Genomic DNA, 22825 nt, shown 5'->3' with positions numbered 1-22825 from the left:
TTATTGTTATACTATGCAAGGGGGATTATTGATATACCTTGTAATTAACAACATACTCTTGTGTGTTGAATCCACTGATGGGTAAAATACACGTCATATGTTAAATACCAAGGCCTAGTATAATAACTAGAGTTTACCGACTAGGATCAGGTTTCATGAAACACAAACTGGTGAAACTCGGGCCAAAAAAAGGCGAGTTTCATTCGAAACACTACCACAATGTTAGTTAATGGGAAATAAAAGTTGGAATTGAGCTGATTACATTCATCCACTTAATGCAGACTTTTATTCCCCATTGACTTGCATTGGGGTTGGATTTTGAACCAATCTTCGACTTTTTTTCCACTAGTTGGACCAGTTTCATTTGAAACAAATTTGGGTTCATGAAACCCGATCCTACCAAAGTCGCTCAACTCTAATCATAACTATTTATCAATCATGGCCGGGTTAATACACATATCATATTTAACCTGCAGCTTTGCTTACGTACCAATATATTTCACGCAGACTAGCGATGCTGCAGTTTAACTCATATGTGTATTTACCTACCCAGGTGTGAGAACATCATGAATTCACAGGTATACATGGGAAGTTTTTTATTTTATTGGAGTGTAAAAAACAAAGTGCACTCGGTACTGGTATCAAATCAGGTTTTTTAATAACATACACACACGAAAACATTCTTACATCATTTCATCTTGCCAGTGCACCCGTCCTACATCAGAGATAAAGTAGGCCGCAAATTGGTCCCTCATTTTACCAACTTCAACGGATGACCTGAGAGGGTGCTGAGTGAATTCAGGCAATGAGTTAGGAGCAGCATCATCGAGTTCAAAGGTCAGGTGCTCTTTAGCCATCACAAAATTATGTAGAACCACACACGCCTTCACCACCTCATCAACTGTTTCAAGTTTAAGATTAATGGCTGTGCTGAGAATTCGCCATCTGGAGACAAGAATCCCAAAAGCACACTCTACAGTTTTTCTGGCCCTGGTCAGCCTGTAATTAAATATTTTTTTGGTGTGGTCCAAGTCACGGCTGGAGTAGGGTTTAAGTAGGTTTGCGCACATTTGAAAAGCCTCATCCCCAACCATTACAAAGGGCAGTGGCGGATCTTCAGTGTGGGGAAGAGGCCATGGTATAGGGAAATTAAATTGGTTGCCATACAACCTCCGGCCCATGTCTGAGTTTTTAAAAGCCTGTGAGTCATTACCACGGCCAAATGCTCCAATGTCCACTGCTACAACCATACATCCGGCATCCGCAATGGCCATGAGTACTATTGAAAAGTACTTTTTGTAGTTATAGTACTCAGATCCAGTTCTTTTGGGTTTGATGATCCATATGTGTTTACCATCAACAGCTTCCAAACAGTTGGGGAAAATGCAGACTGTCCAGAATTTGTCAGCAATTTCCATCCACTTTTCAGCAGTGGGCAGGGGCATAAATTCTGGACAAAGATTGTTCCAGAGAGCCCGGCAGGTGTCCGCAACAATTCCAGACAAGGTATAGATTCCAATACGGTACTAGAAGTGTAGTGAAGATAGGGTTTCTCCAGTCGCCAGGAATCTGCGAAACAGAAAGAAGTAAAATTAATATTTCTGTATATGGTTTTTTAAAACTATAAAATAAAAAATTAGTACATTCACAAAAAATAATTATCCCAGGTTTTGAATAGTACATGTAAAAAAAAACCCATCAGACTCCACCCCTTGGTTTTTAAATATTACGTACCGTAATGTCACCAGGAGCCGTTCCTCAGGAGGAATCTCACGACGGAGCTGTGTGTCCTGTCTCCGGATAGATTCTTGGACACGAGCAAGCAAATCCCTGAAGCTTTCTTGGGACATGCGGATATAATCTGTAAATTTCTCCTGGTTTGACTGTAGCTCACTGTAGAGGGTGTGGTATGCCCCACGGCTCTCCCGGAGTTCAACAATCAGATGTATCCACATACGCCGCCGCTGCCGTCTTTGCTGTTTCTCTCTCTTCCTTTGTTCATGGCAAGCAACTGCATATGCCCTAGCCATCGTGATGTCCAAATCCAAGTTGAAGTGAAAACTCTTCCAGTGCAGATCCATGTTGACAGGAGAAAAATCAAGGAAATGTGAAGAATACTGTAGACAGGGTCTATATATTAACATACCACACCGCCACTGACGTCCCATTGGTCGTGTGTGTTGCCAGATTGTTATCTAGATTTTTTTTTGGGTGAGTACAAACAATGTGCAAGAAAACACAAACGCACTAAAAACGCACTAAAAACGCATACAAACGCATACAAACCCTGCGTTTTTTCCTGCATGCGCATAAAAATGCTTGAAAAAAGCACAGCGTTTGTATGCGGTTTTTTCATGCGTTTGTGTGCAAAAAACGTGCTGCAAAAAAACGCAAGTGTGAAAGTAGTCTTAGAACTTGAAAAGGGTTCTCCTCTAACCCTGGTCCTTGTTCTCTTATTCTCCTCACGTTCCGTGCTAATCCTTCTTTCCAATGCAGAATCAAGCTTCCTTTCTCTGTCTCTTTCCTGTGCCAGCAGACCCAGATCACTGTGGCCTGCTGCAGCACGTCCTTCTTCCATCCCTCTCCCGGGGATCTTCTCTGTCTCACACTCCATCCGTCTACATCCTCACTCTCTGACTGAGTGACTGGACTGACTGACTGAGCGCAACTCTTCCCGCTGTTTTAGGTGAACTAAACTCCACCCACCTCCCAGCACGTTTCGTGTTCCGAGCAGGGAGCCACCAAGGGGTGCTATGCTACACTCCAAGCACGGAGCCGCCGAAGGTGCTTTGCTACACTACTTTGTGGTGTGGGGTGCAGGTGTTGGAGCATGGTCAGGAGTCTCCACCTTACCTGGATGGTGGGGTACCACACCTCAGGAGGAGGTGCAGTACCTCTGTGGCGACTGAACCCTCAGGGGCGCCACAATTTAACTGCTACTTCTGTATAGATTGGCCAGTAAATAGAATATTTCTAAGTCACAGGTTCCCTTTAAAATTTTAAAGACAGTGAAAATATATTAGGCTAAATAATGTAATGATAAGGTGTTTACTATAGAAAGTAGACAATCTTTCATTTCCATATATTTATTATATGATAAAGCAATATGTAGCTATTGCTATATTGTAGCTAGCAAAATATAAATGTTTTAGTCTCTTGCTTATTGCTTTACTTAGATAACAAATTTATAGATATTTGCTGCCATCATGTGGTAAACAGAAAATATAAAAATGCCTTTAACTAAAAGCATAACACTCTTATTTTAAAAACTGAAATACTTATGTTATTGCGAACATAATACACAGATAGGTACAATTTTTGCTTAGACATAAAATTGCTCTATACCTACACATACGTAGCAGCCTTGTTTTCTACATTACTCCTTTTCTTGCTTTTATTGACTTGGGTTACATGAAATCTGATGATAAAAAAACAAGTAATAGTTTATTATCCCTCTATGGTTCAAATAATCCACTAGGGGTGAACCTCTACAGGGATTGTAAGCCAAAGTGAGTGAAATATCAGTGATAAGTAAACATGTATGATGCCATAAATCATAAGTGCAAATAAAAGCATTACTAGTGAGATTGAAAAAGAGCTGAAGCTTTTGTTGTGATAGGAGCCCTAATCTTATATTCAGAAGACTATATTTGATCTTTGATAAATCTACCATTATTTACAGTGCACATTGATTGATATTGTCTACCGACATGCTGTACATATTCTGAGGCAGTGACCGGTGTTATATGTGAGGGTCGCTATGTGTCCCCCAGGATGTGCAAAGAAGCGTATAGAGGCCGGGGGAGTGCATTGCTATCACAGGCATAGCTATGATTGCTAAGTAGAATAGAAGTGTCAGTCTTGGGCAAGCTTTTTGTCCAAGGCAGATTTAAGAAAACCCGCCATGGGCTTTTATTTTTAAATGGACTACAGGATGGTAGTGGTGCAGTCCATTTCCTTCACGGCCCCAGGTTTTCCATTTGGCCTAAGGTCACAGCTTTGATGGTAAAAACCCCTGCACCAGAGGGTTGGGTGTGTCAGTTTTGGTCTGCAAGCAGGCAGAACAGAAGGGGTTACAGAGCTCAACCTGTATGAGGCAACACAGGACTCAGTGGAGCCAAAAGGCCTGACACCTTCAGCATACACGGCATTGCAGTCACTCATGGCAACAGGTCACAGACTGTCTTTGTTTTCCCGGTTGCGATCAGGAGGATGTGATTTACTTTCTGTTTATGAGTAAACCATGCATTAAAAGATACTTTACTTTGAACTTTCCTGGGTCACTGCCTCTTCACTTCACAGCGTGGATACCGCTACATCACAATATCCCTACATATGCATAAATGAAGGTACTACATATCTTAAATGCTACTTAGAGGAAACCTGACCCAGTGTAGATGATCCCCAAGTAATTATGATGTTGGAGCCAGAAATTTTATATCTGCTTCTACTTGCCATAGAAGCTGTAGTGACCTCAATACATATGCAGCCATGTGTGAAGAATATTTATATGGTATTTATGACGAGGTTATATTTGGCTATCATGAAAGTCTTTTTTCCAGACACACTTTGGACTTTGCAAACCATGCACTGGGTACACAATAATTAGGCAAATAAGCATTTTGACCATATCATCACTTTTATGCAGATTCTCCAAGTTGTATAAAGTTGAATGCTTATTGGATGAAGCAGATCAGCTGATATGCACTTTATAAATGAATGAGACTGTGGCCTAAGGATATCAACACCCTTTATGAACATGTACAGAATTATTAGACAGCTTCATTTCCTCAAAATGGGCCAAAAAGGAGATTTAACTGACTCTGAAATGTCAACAATTGTTGCTAGTCTTACAGAGGGAATGCAGCACTTTTAAAATTGCTTCCATATTGGAGCATGATCATAAAAGTATCAAAACGTTTGTTGTAAATAATCAACAAGGTCTCAAAAAACATGTTGAGAAAAGAAAGATACACATTAATTGTTGAAAATTTGTGAAGAATCAAATGTGAAGCTTCCAGGTCCAGGAGCCCATTATCCTCCAGTGCTCTAATTTTCCAGAATTGCATCCTATCTGTAGAGCCTAGTAGTTCAAAGTGTTCCGTGCCCAGAGACATGGCCAAGGTAAGGAGGGCTGAAACTGGACTACCACTGAACAAGACTCTAGCACTGCTTCAGGATCCTCTATTACCTCTCTCTTCTCCAATCAATTGATTCTTTGAATATCTGGATTACTACAAGACTTTCTACACTGCTGCAGCTACACAACACATTACTGCCTGAAGTTTTTGCGCAATGTTTATGGACTTTCTCTTCCTATTTCTATGAGCTACGATAATACATAACTCACTCGATACCTGTCTGTAACACAATCAAACCGTTAGAAGGAGATGTGCTGTGTGGACCTCTTTTGCTTATGATGAAGGAAGTAGCAATATTAAATTGGGAACTACTTCATCACTTGCGGTCATAACAGGTCCAAGTCTGTTGATTAAAAGTTTAATTTTCAATGCAAAAAGCAAAAATATAGCTAATAAAAAATCAGTAGAGAAATATCTCCTTCCAAATCCATGTTTGCCTTCACTAAATAAAAAAAGGAAAGAAGTAGTAGGGTCTGATTCTCATAAGAGCTCGAGAAAAATAGGATCTTCAATATGTTGTTAATTACTGTGCATGAAACTACTTATAAAGCCCCCGTTACACTAAACGATGTCCCAGCGGTCCCAGCGATCCCACCAACGATCCGACATGATGGGATCGCTGGGATATCGTTAGGCTGATTGCTGGTGAGCTGTCACATAGACAGGCCCAGTGATCAGGACCAGCGACGCTGGACGCTGGTTTCTAATGTAAACGTCGGGTATCCAGGAGCCGCGCGACTCCTGGATACCCGCTGTTTACCTTGGAAACTGGCATACACGCTGGTTTCCAAGGTAAACATCGGGTATCTAGGAGCCGCGCTGCTCCTGGATACCTTACGTTTACATTAGAAACCAGCATCCACCGTCGCTGATCGCTGGTCTCTCGCTGCCACACGCAGCGATGTGCGCTGGGCAGCGGGAGACCAGCGATCAAAAAATGGCCCTGGCCGCTCGAGCATGATCAACGATAACTGGCAGGGGGGGCCGGTCGCTGATCCCCGTCTCACACACAGCGATCTCGCTGGCGAGATTGCTGATGTGTCACAAAATCAGCGATCTCGCTAGCGAGATCGCTGTGTGTGACAGGACCCTAACTCTATCAGTTGTCATAACACGGTGATAAAAAATGAAGATGTTAATTTTTTTGCCAACTTCAATAAAATGGGGACAATTGAATGTGCCTCACAGGCATTACAGAACTATCAAATGTTTTGTTGCAAAAACTTTTAACGTACACAAGATGCTGCATTTCTCACAAACTGGACCCTCAGCCTATTAACAAGGAATTTATTAGGGCACCAGACCCTCCATTGAAAGATGAGTTAGGAACACATAGTAGAGGTGTTTCCAATTTCTCTTATTTAGATCTCCCCTCCATTCTCTCCCCACCCCAAATTCACTTGCAGTGAAAAGAGTAAAATAAAAAAAATTTACACTTTCTGAAAAAGATAATTAAAACAAAAGGAAACAGAGGGGGGCAGAAAAGGTGCATCTATTAGATTCTGGTGCTTTGCTCGGCTCTTCCCACTTGCCCTGATGCAGTGGCAAGTGGGATGATAGTTGGAGGGGATGAATTCACCTTTGTTTTGTCAGATGACATCAGGCCAATATGTTAGTAATAGAGAGGTGTCTATAAGACACCCCCATTTCTAACCCAATAGAGATATTGTATAAAAAAAAAATCACACACAGAATAATGTCCTTTAATTGAAAGAATAACACAAACTCCTTAGATAAATCTATATTAAACCATACTCACATCATCACCCAGCCCACTGAAGCCAATGTCACTTGTAACAGAATTAAAATAATAAACAACAATATTTCTCACCTGTCCGCTGAGAAGATAATAATCAGAGATGAGCAAATATTTAAATGTTGAGAGGCAAAAACAAATGCATATACAACACCTTCAGACAGGCACAAAAGCAGCCAAAATGCATCAAATGAAGGGCAGACATCAGGAAAGTGGTCTCTATTCACCCACGGTACAAATTTAAGAATGGCACAGCAGCAATCAGCCATGCATGAGGTATCATGGTCTTGGCCAGCATTTACAGCTTTGAATTGAGGGTCAAATTAAGATGAGGTGGATGAGGGATCGGTGTGAGCCTGCTGTGCTGTCAGCCCTGATACCTCATGCAATAACTCAGCCTGCTTTCATGCTCAGCCACACTGATGTGGCAAAAAAAGTAGTTTCATTACTACTATTGTAAGAAACATTTATGGCTAGTAACAGGGGTAGTTGACTCAAAAGGAGTGGAGGCCTGCTGGTTTCGGATGCCTACTGCTACAGGCAACACATATGAAGGGGACCATAACAGGAGTCTACACGTTTACGAACATTAGTGGTAGATACAAACAAAGTGGCATCAATTTCACCACAGTATAAATAGTATAATAGCAACCGACACCTCTTACACTGCAGCCAAGCCAGCAGATGGAGAGACCAAATCAGGAGTGTTGACATTTCAAACAATTAGTTGCACACACCACCAAAGTGGCATAAATTTCACCACAGTGGAAATAGTATAATAGGGACTGACAAGTATTCCACTACAGCCAACTCATCAGATGGACACCCAACCAGGAGTGTACACATTTACAAAAATTAGTGGCAGACACCAATAAAGAGGCATCAATTTCACAATATTAGAGATAGTCTTATTGGGAGCGATGTCTCTTCCCACTACAGCCAACCCAGCAGATGGACACCCAACCAGAAGTGTACACATTTCCAAAAATTAGGGCCTGATTCCACTGAAGTGGCTTCAATTTCACGAGAGAAGAAATAGTATAATAGGGACTGACACATCTTCTACTACAGCCAACCCAGAAGATGGAGACCCAATCGGAAGTTTTCAAATTTAAAATAATTAGGGGCAGGCACCACCAAAATGGCATCAATTTCACCAAAGTAGAAACAGTATAATGGGGAGCGACATCTCTTCCACTACAGCCAACCCAGAAAATGGACAACCAACCAGGAGAGTTCACATTTCCAAAAATTAGTGTCATACACCAATAAAGTGGCATCAATTTCACCACAGTAGAAATAGTATAATAGGGAGCGACATGTCTTCCACTACAGCCAACCCAGCAGATGGAGACCAACTGTGACTGTTCACATTTCCACAAATTTATGTTAACATCTGCAGCAGCAGAAGCAGCAGCAGCAACAGCAGGTCCCGAAGCCACACTAAAGATATCACAGAGTGTAATTACGTGAGATCAATGCAGCAAGCTGAAAACTTCAGCATCGCCTAGTCTGTACAGTCTGCCACAAAAGTCCTTAGAGATCCATGACTTGCACTCATATTTCAGGCTCTTCCATGAGGTCCAAGCCCATACGGTGTTGGTGGCTGTGTAACACTAATGCTTGTTTCCGCTGTACCCTCCTGCCAACCATGAACAATAGAGAGGCGATGATTATCCTTTTCATCTCCTGACAGTTGCTCGCCCATCATCTCTTCCTCCATCATTTGTTCCTTGGATCTTCATTAAAAGTTTGTCTGTTATCACCAGACAAAAAAACTGCTTTAACATCGATTTCACACTAGCTAGCTAAACTATCTGACTAATAAACAACCACCTAGCTAACTACCTAAAGTCTAACTACTAACAGTGCCAGCATCAGGAACAGCCTCTCTGCGCTGTTACAGTGTAAAAATGGTGCTAAAACAAAATGCCCTCTCTTTATATGGAGAGGGACATGTGATTTCAGCAGCCAATGACACAAACCGCCATGTCAGGACATTGTGGATGTTTCCTGCTGGGCTAGCCGCAATGTGCACACAAAGTTAGAAGAAAAATACAGTACTATTTGGAAGCATGCCGCTCCTCTGAGCTCTGCAAACCCCCTACCCTCATCAAATACGTGCCCCACGCTCATCATACACCATCATTATTGTAGACAAAGTGCTGAAAATACTTTTGTGGCAACTCTAATATTTTCCCACATTTTTTGCCAAATAGTTCAGATTTTTCCCAATATGATAAAATTTTTCTTGTTTCCGAACACGAAACAAAATGTGCCATATTCGTGCCGAATTTATGTTTGGCGATCATTTTTCGAACAAATTTGCTTATCACCACTCCTGACTGGGTCTCCATCTTCTGGGTTGGCTGTAGTGGAAGACATGTTGGTCCCTATTATACTATTTCTACTCTTGTGAAATTGATGCCACTTTGGTGGTGTCTGCCCCTAATTATTTTATGTTTGAAGACTCCTGCTTGGGTCTCAATCTTCTGGGTTGGCTGTAGTGGAAGAGATGCCGCTCCCCATTATACTAGTTCTACTTTGGTGAAATTGATGTTACTTTGTTTCTGTCTTCCACTAATTTTTGGAAATGTGAAGACTCCTGATTGAGTCTATATCTGCTTGGTTGGCTGTATTGGAAGAGGTGTCGCTGACCATTATACTATTTTTAGTCTGGTGAAATTTATGCCACTTTGTTGGTGTCTTGAACTAATTTTGGAAATGTGTACACCCCTGGTTAGATGTACATGTGCTGGATTGGCTGTAGCAAAAGAAATGTCACTCCCCAGTATACCAATTCTACTTTAGTGAAATTGATGCTACTTTGGTGGTGTCTGCCACTAATTTTTGGAAGCGTGAACACTCCTGGTTGGGCATCCATCTGTTGGGCTGGGTGTAATGGAAGACATGTTCCCTGTTATAATATTTCTAGTGTGATAAAATTGATCTCACTTTGTTGATGTCTGCCATTAATTTTTTTAGAATGTGACCACTCCTGGTTGGGTGTCCATCTGCTGAATTGGGTAGTCCATCTTTATTTCACTCCCAATCCATTCGAAGCCATCGTTCTCCTGTAAAAATCCAAAATAAAAAACAACAATATCCCATACCTGTCTGCCGTACAGTCAATTCCCATGCCACAATCTATCTGAAGGGGTTAAATAGTTTACAACTGTGACCAGTGCTAATGCGACCGGCCTGGCTGCAAACCACAGAGGAATGAAGGAAAAGCTGCCTGCGCAGCCTCCCTGCCTGACAGGAGATGAACTGATTAGTGTGGGAAAGTTTCTGAACACTTTCCCATGCTGTCAGTTCACCGCGGATCAGGCAAGGAGTCTGCGCAGGCAGCTTCTCAGTCATTCCTCTGTGGTTTACAGCCAAGCTGGTCGCATTAGCACCGGTCACCTTCAGATAGATTGTGGCACGGGAATTGACTGTACGGCAGACAGGTATGGGATATTGTTGCTTTTTTATTTTGGATTTTTTACAGGAGAACGATGGATTGGGAGTGAAATAAAGATGGAAAAAAATGTGTGTTTATTTATTTCATTAAAAGACCTTTTTTCTAAATGTGTGTGTTTTTTTACCCTTTCAGACTAGTAGATTAATAATGGATAGGTGTCTTATTGGCACCTCTCCATTATTAACCAAGCTTAATGTCACCTTACAATAGCAAGGTGACATTAACCCCTTATTACCCCATATGCTACCTCTACAGGGCAATGGGAAGAGAGCGGGTAAGTGCTGGCACATTTTTTTTAGCCGGGGGGGCAAAAACAATGGTCCCCCTCTGGGCTAATAATTTCTGCCCTTAGTCACTGGCTTGCCCTCTCTGGAAGAGAAGATTGCGCGTGAGCACATGCCAGTTTTTTCCGCAAATTAATCCTTTAATTTAACACCTTACAGCTCCAAATTTTAACACACATACACTACTAACATTATTAGTGAGGGACATATAAAAAATAATGGATATACAATTGTTTACTGTATGTAAACCATGTCTCATATCCTGTCGGGTTCTGTAATGATTTTACAGATGCTAACAATTGAATTTATCTATATCTCTAGGAAATATATATGTATATGTGTCTCACAAAAAAAAAAAAAATAATAATATATATATATATATATATATATATACAGTATAAAAGGAAAAAAAAATAGGCAGCACTCAAATTAAATGTGAAAACAGTGGATACTTTACTGATCCTCAGGTGGTAACTTATACAAGTGCTCCATTAAACATATGTGCATAAAACCAAAAATCTAGATTACAAAGTGCAACAGTGCATATACAGTGCTTTAAAAAGACTCAACTTGCCTATAAAACTGATAATGACACAACCTATGAGGGTACTAAGACTTATATAGAGAAAAAAAAGTTAATATACTTTACTTATATCCTTGCAGCTCTCTGTCACTGCTGGCTACTCGCTGTGGTCAGTGTTGTTTGTTACCACCCAGCTCCAACATGTGACTCATCACTGCATAGCTGATCATTGCAGAGTGCCTGAACATGCTCACTAGACATACTATTCAGAACTGCCATTTTGCTTTAGGGCATCACAGCCCTATTGCTGACATGCATATATTAGTGCCTGGGGTTGCGGTTTTACACCTGGAATGGTCACAAACCTTAGAGGCACCCATCAGGTGACAATGTGGCTGTGTTGCTATTTTAACAAGAGATGACAACATCACACAGTTAGGGATGGGCGAATCTTCTCGTTAGGACTCGTTACTCTGCGAGTAGTAGGGGACTCGCAGGAGTCGGTACTCTGCGAGTTTCCAAGCGATTACTCGCACAGTAACGAGTCCAATGCAAATAAGGCTAAGTGCACACGTACCGGAACTCTCGCGGAAATTACCACGAGAATTCCGGAATTCCATTCCGCGGGAAAATCGCATTTTAAATTCCCGCGATTTTCCCGCGGAAAACTAGCGATTTGCAAGCGTATTTAGCTTGCAAAATGCTAGCGTTTTCCAAGCGATCTGTAGCATCGCTTGGAGAACTGATTGACAGGTTGGTCACACTCGTCAAACATAGTGTTTGACAAGTGTGACCAACTTTTTACTACCCGCGCAGCCTTCCCGCCTCTCCACGCATCCGTTCCCAGTAATCCTTTGCGAAAATGCCCGCGATGACGTCCGCTGCATTTGGCGCACAAGGGCACACCTTCAAAAGTGCACAGCACACTGTAAAATCCTGCCAGCGCACCATCTGCGCACCCCATACTAAACATAGGGTGCGCAGATCCCAAGCGTCCATGTGCGCTAGTAGGCGGCGATGACCGGATGGGACGGGGATTAGTGCAAATGTGAAACTGACCTAACTGGTATTGTATGTGGTGTAATTGGGCCCTGACATCTGGCAACAGCCACACTGAAGACACCGAACCAGACATCAAACTCAGCTGCAAATCTTCCACCTGCAAAAGTGTGTGTGTGTGTGTGTGTGTGTGGCCTGGCTGTGTGGGTTTTTTTATTTTATTTTCAGATTTGCAATTGTGTTATTAATGTATCTGTTGTAAATTGGTGTTTTTTTATTTTTCATTTATTGTGGTATTTAAAATAAAGAGCAGAGGAGCTCCTATTTGTTGGAAAAAAAAAATTATAAAAAAAAAATAAATAATAAACTGTTTTGAAAAAATCTCCTTTTGTATCATTTAAAAAAAAGGTAAAATTAAGTTACCATAAAGGTACATAAGTACATAAGTGTGGTTAAAAGTGAGATTGCAACATGAAAATAATCTGGGTATACACAGCTGAGTTTTTAAGGGAATTCAAAAACATCCAAACACAGTGTGGGTATACACAAAATAAACACCTTCCATCACTGGTTACACTCTCGGTGAGAGTTTGAGGGAATGCAAACACTGGTTTACACACCTTAATCACTGGTTACTCTCGGTGAGAGTTTGAGGGAATGCAAACACTGGTTTACACACCTTAATCACTGGTTACACTTGGTAACACCTTCAATCACTGGTAACACTACACTGGTTTACACACCTTCAATCACTAGTTACACTTGGTGACACTTTTTCAGGGAATTCACATGCAAAAAAGGGGTTTACACAAAATATTACACACCTTCAATCACTAGTTACACTCGGTGAGAGATAAGGAAATGTAAACATGAAAGCACTTAATCATTTTCTTAATACTTACAGATCACTAAATAATGAAGAACCAAAAAAGCAGAGATGGTCAGCCAGACGGCAGAAGGGATCTTCAAAGACAGCGCAGCAGCGAGGAACGGCAAGAGCGCAGCAGAGAGGAACGGCGAGAGCGCAGCAGAGAGGAACGGCGAGTGCGCAGCAGACACGAACACCCAGGCCGTGGCAGAATACACGCAAGTTTCCCTGTAAGTATAAAGACCTGAAAGCTTATTATGATCATTTCTATAGTAGCTTAGCAATTATCTTTATACTTCCAGATAACTTCAGCAAGCACCACCAACCAGACCGCAGCAGAGACGGTGAGGAATGCAGCAGTGAACACGGTCGGACAGGCCGCAGCTTAAACAGTTGGACAGGCAGCGGAGATGGTCGAACAGACCGCAGCAGAGACGGCCAGCCAACCTTTATTTTCCCTGTAAGTATAAAGGCCTGAAAGCTTATTATGATCCTTTGTATAGTAGCTTAACAAGTGTCTTAATACTTGCAGATCACTTCAGGAAGCACCGCAGCTGCCAACGCAGCTGCCAACGCAGCAGCCACAAACCATAATGTCTTCTCCTGAAAGCTCCCCCTCACATCATCAGCGAGCTGAGGTAAAAAAAATTTTTTTTTTTAATTTAAGCTAATTTTTTTTTGGGTTAAAAACACTATCCTATTATGTTTTAACAGGAAGCTGATTCAGAGGAGCTTCCAGGAGGAGACGTGCAGGGTGGAGAGACGCAAGGAGGGGGTGCGCAGAGTGTAAGTTTAGCACATACACAGATACATAATGCTACACCCAACACAAACATTCATCACAGTGCACACACCATAACTACGCATCCATCGAAACAAAATTTTTTTTTTTTCTTTCCCACAGTCTTCAGAATCCGGTGCCCGTACTAGAGTGACTCCCAGGACATCCCAGGGTCGTCAAGGTGATGCATCTGGTGGTCAGCAAACGGTAAGTAACCCTATTTGGATAATTGTTTAAATGAACATCATGTGTTTGAATAGAATGTAATTTTTTTGTTTTTTCTTTTGTTTTTTATCTTCACAGGTTTCACAGCGTGCTCCCCGCAGACATCTGGAGGAGGGTGTGGTCATCGATACTGATGACCTCATCCGTGAGGTGGAAAACCGGGAGCCGCTGTGGAACATGGCAAACCGTCTACAATCCGACCAACCAACCACCCGACGGCTCTGGGATGAGGTGTGTTCCGAGGTTATTGACAACTGGGAGGAACTCAATGAGAGGGCCAGGGATTTTGTGCGTAAGTATTACAACTTCAGTAACTTATATTTCCAGCATGTGAAGTGTTGAATACTAAACCTTTTTTTTTTTTTGCTTCACAGGTGACAGGGTTATCACACGGTGGCGGTCGCTCCGGGATCGCTTCAAGAGGGACTACAACAAAGAGATTCAGACCCCGAGTGGATCGTCGGGAGGACGCCGGGGACCCCAGTACAAAAACTACAAAGCCCTGGCGTTCCTGCGATCTACAATGGTGTGCAGAAGGTAAATATTCCCCAAACAATTCCTGTAGTAGAAATGTTTAACCAATTTTTTTTTCAGCAGACTTAAATTAAATATCAATATTTTTAATATACATTTTTTTCTCCTTTTTTTTTAGCACCATCTGCAGCACTCGGGAGTCTGCATCAGAGTTGCGTCCCTCTGGAGTGATTCCTAGTGAGACCGCCCCCGGTGACCACATCGAGGTATCCGACCCCTCTGTACTTACCCTCTTGTCTCATCCCTCTATCCCCTCCACCAGCACTGGAGCAGCAGGGCAGACTTCATCACATGAAGCTGCTGGTGATGACTTGTTCCCTGTTCCCCACCCCTCAGACACTGCCGCAACATCTCGACCAACTTTTGGTTCTGGCCGGCAGCGTCTGAGGAGTTAGGAAAGGATGACCTTGTCTGACTGTTTGAGTCTAAACTCAACTGTTCAACACGGTTTCCACACTTATGGACAACGGTTATCTTCTGGGTTGACCATGATCAATCAAAGTATCATGGAACTCAGAAGATACATGGAACAGATGAATTTAGAATCAAACCAGACACCGAGACATACCTTTTTTCAATCTGTTGTCCGGCAAATGGAAGGTTTAAGTACTCACCAGCAGATGCGTGTGATGCAAGCCTGTCAGAATGCTCTAGTGGAAGTGCTTGCTGAAGCATCTCATCCTCCCCCTGTCCATCCTCCCCCTGTCCATCCTCCCCCTGTCCATCCTCCCCCTGTCTATCCTTCCACAGTCCATCCTTCCCCTGTCCATCCTTCCACCACCATCCATCACACAGCCGTCCCTCCTCCTACCACTCCCTCTCCTTTCTCTAGTTCCCCATTCCATTCTTCCCAGTACCTACCTTCCCCATTGCATTATACCCCAATGCCCTCACCATACCCACCCCCACATACACCTTCAATGTACCCACAAACCTCATCTGTCCATCCACTCCCGTCCCAACCACATGTGTTAAACCCCCCTTCCACTTCTGGTCCTCACCAACTCCCTCCCCAGTCCTCTACCCCCCCTCGATGTGGTCAACCCTGTTAACCCCTCCAATACTATCTCCACCCAACATTATCACACTCTGTGATGTTTTCTTATAAAAAAAAATAAATAAAAAATAAAAAAAGGTAATATATACCAAGAAAAAAAGTTACAAAAAGTAATATATACCAAAAAAAATTACAAAAAAGGTAATATATACCAAAAAAAAAAAAAAATTACAATATTACAAATTCAGAAATAAACTGTTTTTTTTTTTCAAAAAACTTTATTGTGTTGTTTTTTTTTTGCTTCTTTCTTTTGAAATATTCAAATTACACCAGTGGTGTAAAAGGTAAACACAACACTTGGTAACACAACACACAACAATATTTCACAGTACACCGGTGGTGTACAAGGTACAAAAAAACACTTGGTAGCACAACATTTGGTACCATTTCAAAGTGTGAAACGCTTGGTACACAACACTTGGTAAAATTTCAAAGTGTCACATTTTACACTTGGTACATTTGTAAGTGCAAAACAACACTTGGTAAAACTTTATGCTTGGTACCCAACAATTGGTACCCAACAATTGGTAACACTAGTAAAACTTTATGCTTGGTACCCAACAATTGGTAACACTGGTAAAACTTGGTAACACTGGTAAAACTTTATGCTTGGTACCCAACAATTGGTAACACTGGTAAAACTTTATGCTTGGTACCCAACAATTGGTAACACTGGTAAAGTGTAAAACTTGAAGAAAAAAAAAAATGGTAAACCAAATCACATGGTAACAATGCTTGGGAAAGCCAAACACTTGGTAACATTTCAGTTAAAAAAAAAAAAAAAAGGTTACTCACAATTGGTATAGAAAATTATATCATGTCATCTTGCCAGTCCACTTGTCACTCTGGGGTCACAAAATAGTCTGCAAAGGTGTCCCTGATTCTTGCCACTGATCCAGTACTCCGAAAAGTTTGTTGCTCATAATCCCACAAGGTGGTTCCAGACAGATTATCATCGATGGAAACTGGTTCCTTTGAAAGGACAAAATTGTGCAGGATTACACAGGCCTTAACCACCTCATCCACAGTCTCTGTTTTCATTTTCATGGCTGTTAACAGGACTCTCCATTTGGCAGTTAAAATTCCAAACGCGCACTCCACAACTCTGCGCGCTCTAGTTAACCGATAGTTATAGATTCTTTTCCGGTGTGTTAATCCACGACTACCGTATGGTTTGAGTAGGTGTTTAGAAAGCTGAAAAGCATCGTCGCCAACGCTCACAAAAGGCATTGGTGGGCCTGTTGTTCCAGGGAGTGGTCTTGGAGGTGGGAAGTTAAAATTATCTCCATACAAGCGACGGCCCATGGTGGAAATCTTGAACACCTGAGAGTCATTAGAACGACCGTATGCACCAATGTCCACGGCAATCAATTTGCAGTTTGCATCCGAAATGGCCATCAGCACAATAGAAAAGTATTTCTTATAGTTGTAAAACTGTGAACCAGATCCCATAGGTTTCACAATCCTGATATGCTTGCCATCCACGGCACCGATGCAGTTTGGAAACTGGCAGATTTCTTGAAACGTCTCTGCAATCTCCAGCCACCTCTCCTGTGTTGGCTCTGGAATGTATTCTTCCTGTAGAGAATCCCATAATGCCCTGCAGGTCTGTTGTACAATTCCAGCAATAGTGGAAATCCCAATCCGGAACTGGAAATGGAGGGAGGTGAAGGATTCTCCAGTTGCCAGGAATCTGTTAAAAAAATTGAAACAGTAAAATTAATACAAACTACAAGCCATAACATAACAATAAAATCCTGCAGAATCAGAAACATTTTAAAATTTAGATAACTTACCGAAGGGTCACAATCAAACGCTCCGCCGGTGATATAGAAAACCGCATTTGTGTGTCCCTTCTCCGGATTTGTTCTCCAACACGATCCACCAATATCTCAAAGAATTCCAGCCTCATGCGTACGTAGTTGAAGAACTTGTGCGGATTCCTCAATTCCAGGTACAATGTGGAAAAAACACCATGGGTGAACCTCTGCGCATTAATGGGATGAATCCACTGGCGCCGTCTCCTCATACGCAGGATTCGCAATCTTCTTTTCTCCGTCTCGAGAGCAATAATTGCCAACTGATTCAAGTGAAGATCCAATTCCACACTGAAGCTGTCAATACTCGCAATAACTCCTTCCAGACTCGCACTAACTCCTTCCATCGCTGCCACTAGCTCTAAAACCTTTCAAAGAAATTGTATCACAACACCCTAGATATATTTCTCCCTAGTTTCCAGCATCCAATCACATTTGAGAGCATTTCCCAAGAGCGAATCATATTTGGGAGCTTCCCATTTTGGAGGTGTGGAAAAACAGATCCGCAAGAAAACGGATCCAACGGATGTACAAAACGGATGCCAACGGATGGAACGGATCCGTTTTGTTGAGGAACCGTAATAAAATCGGTATGGCGGATCCTTAAAAAAACGGATCCGTCCCATCAGCTTGCATACGTTTTATACATTTTTTTGCGGATCCGCCAATTTCAAATTTTGGCGGATTTTGACTGATGGCAAAAAACTGAAGTGTGAAAGAGGCCTTATTAAGAAGTGACAATTGTGAATCAGTTAATACCTTTTTAGATAAATTGATCACTAGTTCTGATGGTTGGATCGTGTCACTGGTCTCCGTGATTGGCTGTAATTCTTCTGTTTTCTGCCTCTTTTCTCTTTTTTCTCTTTTCCATTGTTGCCATATTTTTTAACGTGCAATACCGATTATGTAATATACATGTTACAATGTCCATGTGCACTTTATTATATTGGAGAAACAACATATGATTTAAAAACACGGATGAATCAGCATAGATGTGATATACGGAAAAAAACGTAAAGATCTGCCTGTCCCTACAAGGACACACAGAGAAAGATTTAAGATTTAGAATGATAGATTATGTACATAGACGAGGAGGGAACCGTACGGAAGTTTTAAAAAAATTGGAAATGAGATGGATATATGAGCTGGGGACCAGCAGGATTAAACGTTGATTTTAAGGTGCATATGTTTTGAGATACTTCCTTTGACTATAACCTTCCATGTAGCCTGACTTCTGTGTGTTGTATGTGCTACTGATGTTTTTATATATAAGGATATGTTTATAATTATATCCTTTTTACTTTTTTCTCCAGATATATGATGCTGTGACGAGAGTGACTACAAGATTATAAAGGGTACTTAATGAGAGGTGTTAAGATAAGATATATATTTTTCATTTTTCTATAGAATGAGTTTTTATGGTGATTTCACTGCAGTATACTAATGCCTGGTATGTGTGTAATAGAATGAATGGGAACTGCATAAAGAGTGACCTCTGGTGGTGAAGGGTATTCAGGATTGGTTAATGCTGTAAAGAGAGATTGTGTGATGTTGTCATCTCTTGTTAAAATAGCAACACAGCCACATTGTCACCCTGATGGGTGCCTCTAAGGTTTGTGACCATTCCAGGTGTAAAACCGAAACCCCAGGCACTAATATATGCATGTCAGCAACAGGGCTGTGATGCCCTAAAGCAAAATGGCAGTTCTGAATAGTATGTCTAGTGAGCATGCTCAGGCACCCTGCAATGATCAGCTATGCAGTGATGAGTCACATGTTGGAGCTGGGCGGTAACAAACAACACTGACCATAGCGAGTAGCCAGCAGTGACAGAGAGCTGCAAGGATATAAGTAAAGTATATTAACTTTTTTTTCTCTATATAAGTCTTAGTACCCTCATAGGTTGTGTCATGATCAGTTTTATAGGCAAGTTGAGTCTTTTTAAAGCACTGTATATGCACTGTTGCACTTTGTAATCTAGATTTTTGGCCTTATGCACATATGTTTAATGCAGCACTTGTATACGTTACTATGACAATGGCCATTTTGAATATGTAAAACGGATTAATTACTGGAATATTGTACACGTTTGTTACTACTATTTAAGTTTGTACTGACAATGAGCACATTGCTTGACAAAGACGGGTTGCAGTTGAAACATTGCCACCTGAGGATCAGTAAAGTATCCGATGTTTTCACATTTAATTTGAGTGCTGCCTATTTTTTTCCTTTTGTTAATTTGGCTGTTTGGACACTACTGAATAGGTTTTGCACCTACTATATTATTTTGGTAGTGCTGCCCTTTTTTCTTGATTTATATATACAGTATTTATATGTATGTATACATGTATTCCATCTATTCTATTTTAACCTGTCAGTGTGATTTTACAGTATAGCGCAATGAATTGCCGGCTTTTCTAAAGGACACGTGCGTATTTCTCGCAAGTCACACATATGGTCCCTGTGTAATTCGTTTTTTTCTCGCCTCCATATACTTGCATTGGCGAGTCTCGGCCAAGATACGGTGGAAATTGCAGCATGCTGTGATTTCTCTCGGATGTATAATATGGGCGACAAAAAAACGGATGATGGGAGCTGCCCCATAGATTAACATTGGTCCGAGTGCTATGCGATTTTTTCTCACATAGCACTCCTCTGTATTTCTCTCTAGTGTGACTCCGGCCTTATACTATTACTACTGTGATGAAATTGATGCAACTTTGTTGGTGTCTTCCAATACATTTTTGAAAATGTCCACAAATTGAGAAAATAGATATCCAGCACCGTTGTGTGGAAAAATACCCTGAATGTCTGCACATATATTATTCACATTAATAAAAAGACACCTTAATCCCACTTTGAACGGGTGCTTAATCCCATGTTGAAAAAACAGAACATTTCATTGTGAAGAGAAAGAAAAAATAGGATGGCACTCACCGTTCATGTGAATCAAATCACTTTATTTAACATACATAAGGCATCGGCATAGGCACGGGAGCAATCTGCTGTTTTCCAGTGTTGTGCTGTGGCAGCTTTTGGGTTCGTTTGAAGGTGTGTATGCGTTTGTTTTTGCCTCCCATTGACTTCAATGGCGTTCGGCTATGTTCGGCGAGTATTCGACTAATAAATAGGTGAATATTGCAAATTCGGCAATTGTTACCCAAACCAAATATTAAAATATTCACTCATCCCTACTCATCACTAGCAAAGTCTATAGAAAATTAAAAGTTGTTAATATACTGCATAATATATTTTCTCCATAGCCTCAATATCTTGGTAAAATCTCTCACCGTGTTTGTCACTCACTGATAAGCAAGATGTGAATGTAAGAAATGAATCTTGAAGAATTGAGGAGATTTTCCACCAACTTTTCATAGGTATCTGCTCTTAAGTTTCCCAAAAAATTAGCACTAATGTGATTGCTACCCATGTATCCTTTTCCTTACCCTGCAACAAACAGAAACTACTCATGAAGAACCTTATGAATGAGGTCGAATAAAGACTACTTCCTTTATATTTGCTTCAGTCAAACTGGAATTTTTTTTAATGCGATAGCTGAATGCTTTTGCATTTTTATCCATTGCCTTTGCAAATTTATTCATTAAGCCAAGCTGGATATGCAATGGTGGTAACAAAATCTAAATACAAGATATTTTTACTTCCTGGCTGCATTGAATGTCGGAGAGACTAGTTTCATTTATTGTATTAATATTGTCTTGCACTACTATCCCACTCACAGGGAAAGCAGTAGTACTTCATGTATCTACCCCGGAGACCAAGTAAGAGGACAACAACATTTAAGTCACCACAAAGGGGCTACAAATGTTGGTCATGGTTCCTTCACCTCAACAGCTTTTTTGTGTTGTTATAGGTTTCTTTCATGTGGACTTCACAACCAACATGAATTGAAGTTGACATATTGCCATTATTCAGCAAGATGGATGTTATGCCTGTTTTGGATGATTTCATGAAGAGCCTCACTCTTCTGGACTATTCCCTTATCTTCAGAATTTTCATTAAACTCTTGTTGTTGCATGACACAAGATCACCTCAACAGGATTCTTTCATGTGGACTGCATAACCAACTTGAATTGAAGGTAGTACATTGTCATTATTCAGCAAGATGGTTTTTAGGCTTATTTTGGATGATTTTTCCTTTGGATTATGACTTATGTTCAGAGCTGTTGATTTTTTTGCATACCACAAGATCACCTTCCATGAAGAAGTATTGGACAAGATCTTTATCACAGTTGCAGAACACAAAACTCCAAACATCGCCTGCTAGGAGATTCCACTGCTGTAGCTTGGAACCTAAGAGCTCAGCCTTACTCTTGGGTTGATGCAAATATCTAAAAAGGTCGTTCAATTTTCTTTGTGTTATAAGGTGTGGTTCAGTTGAGGTTGCTGACAGAAAGTCTAGGTCAAGAGAGGAATATGCTTTATGGTAGCAAGCAGCATCATCGTCCTCACTTGACTCAACTGAAAATGTTTCTGATGCCTTTGGAATGCGCAGTTCTTCTGTATGTGATACTGGGCGTATTGATCATGAAATGTTTGGATACTGTAAAGTCCTCTTCTTCCCTGAAAATCCTTTCCTAATGGGGGTCATCATGCAGAAATAGCAATTGGTAGTGTTTTTGATTGGCCCTCTCAATATCATTGGGACTGCAAAAGGCATATATTACCTCTTTCCATGAAACCACTGGCTAAGATTTGATGCACATATATTGCAGCAGATATGTTGGGCCTACCTATTGTCCTGATCTCCTATTTTGCAGACAACATGCAGGTTGTTAGCTTTCCTTATCATGGTATTCAAGTTTCGCACTAGTGACGCAAAAGTGACTTGTGACACATGCGTAGAAAAAACTATCCTCTTTGTTAATACAAGAATGAGACATCTGAAAAAAACACATAGAAACATGTCAATATGCTAAGAATCGAAGCAAATAAATCCTAAAACTGTATACCATACACAGAGAATTAATGAAAGTTGTTGATCCTACTGTAATTAGGATTACATCGTCAGAGCTGAGTTGGCATTTTTTGATCGGCCACCCTGAGATGATAGAGTACTGAAGGGTCAATAGACTAAATAGATGATGCAATAGACCAGCTATTAATAATGCAATGTGATGAAGAAATAATAAGGACGCAATTTTTCTATAAGCCTGCATAAAAAGTGTGATAAGTAACTACAACTTCCTCTGCATCTGAAAAATTAGAGCCAATAAGCAAATGTCAGTATCACAAAGTTAGTTAAGTTCAACTGTTTTTGTCTCTGAACCAATTTGGCTGTTGAACCATATTTCCTTAGAACCTAGAGTCCCATATATACACGATTAGTCAACTCCACAAATACTATACAGTAAAT

The 22825-nt window shown here is 41.0% G+C and overlaps 1 long non-coding RNA gene across 2 annotated transcripts in view; it reads right to left on the bottom strand.

Moving 5' to 3' along the window:
- LOC141094560 (uncharacterized) overlaps window positions 1-11427 on the bottom strand; it is a 105683-nt gene extending 94256 nt beyond the window's left edge. Inside the window, exons 1-3 of one of the 2 annotated variants that reach the window (XR_012233103.1) lie at window positions 11297-11427; window positions 3346-3418; window positions 2854-2989 (exon numbers count right to left, since the gene is read on the bottom strand). This is a non-coding gene — a long non-coding RNA (uncharacterized lncRNA). Of the gene's footprint in view, window positions 1-2853; window positions 2990-3345; window positions 3419-11296 lie in introns of those variants that run through there. The other variant, XR_012233102.1, reaches the window with a different exon arrangement.
- Between the last annotated feature and the right edge of the window lie 11398 nt (window positions 11428-22825).

The sequence above is a fragment of the Dendrobates tinctorius genome, unplaced genomic scaffold (assembly GCF_039654945.1).
Source record: "Dendrobates tinctorius isolate UK_male_01 unplaced genomic scaffold, ASM3965494v1 ptg000064l, whole genome shotgun sequence".
NCBI classification, from domain to species: Eukaryota; Metazoa; Chordata; class Amphibia; order Anura; family Dendrobatidae; genus Dendrobates; species Dendrobates tinctorius.
Note: the sequence above shows the minus strand (reverse complement) of the source record. Positions and strands in the feature narration are given on the sequence as shown.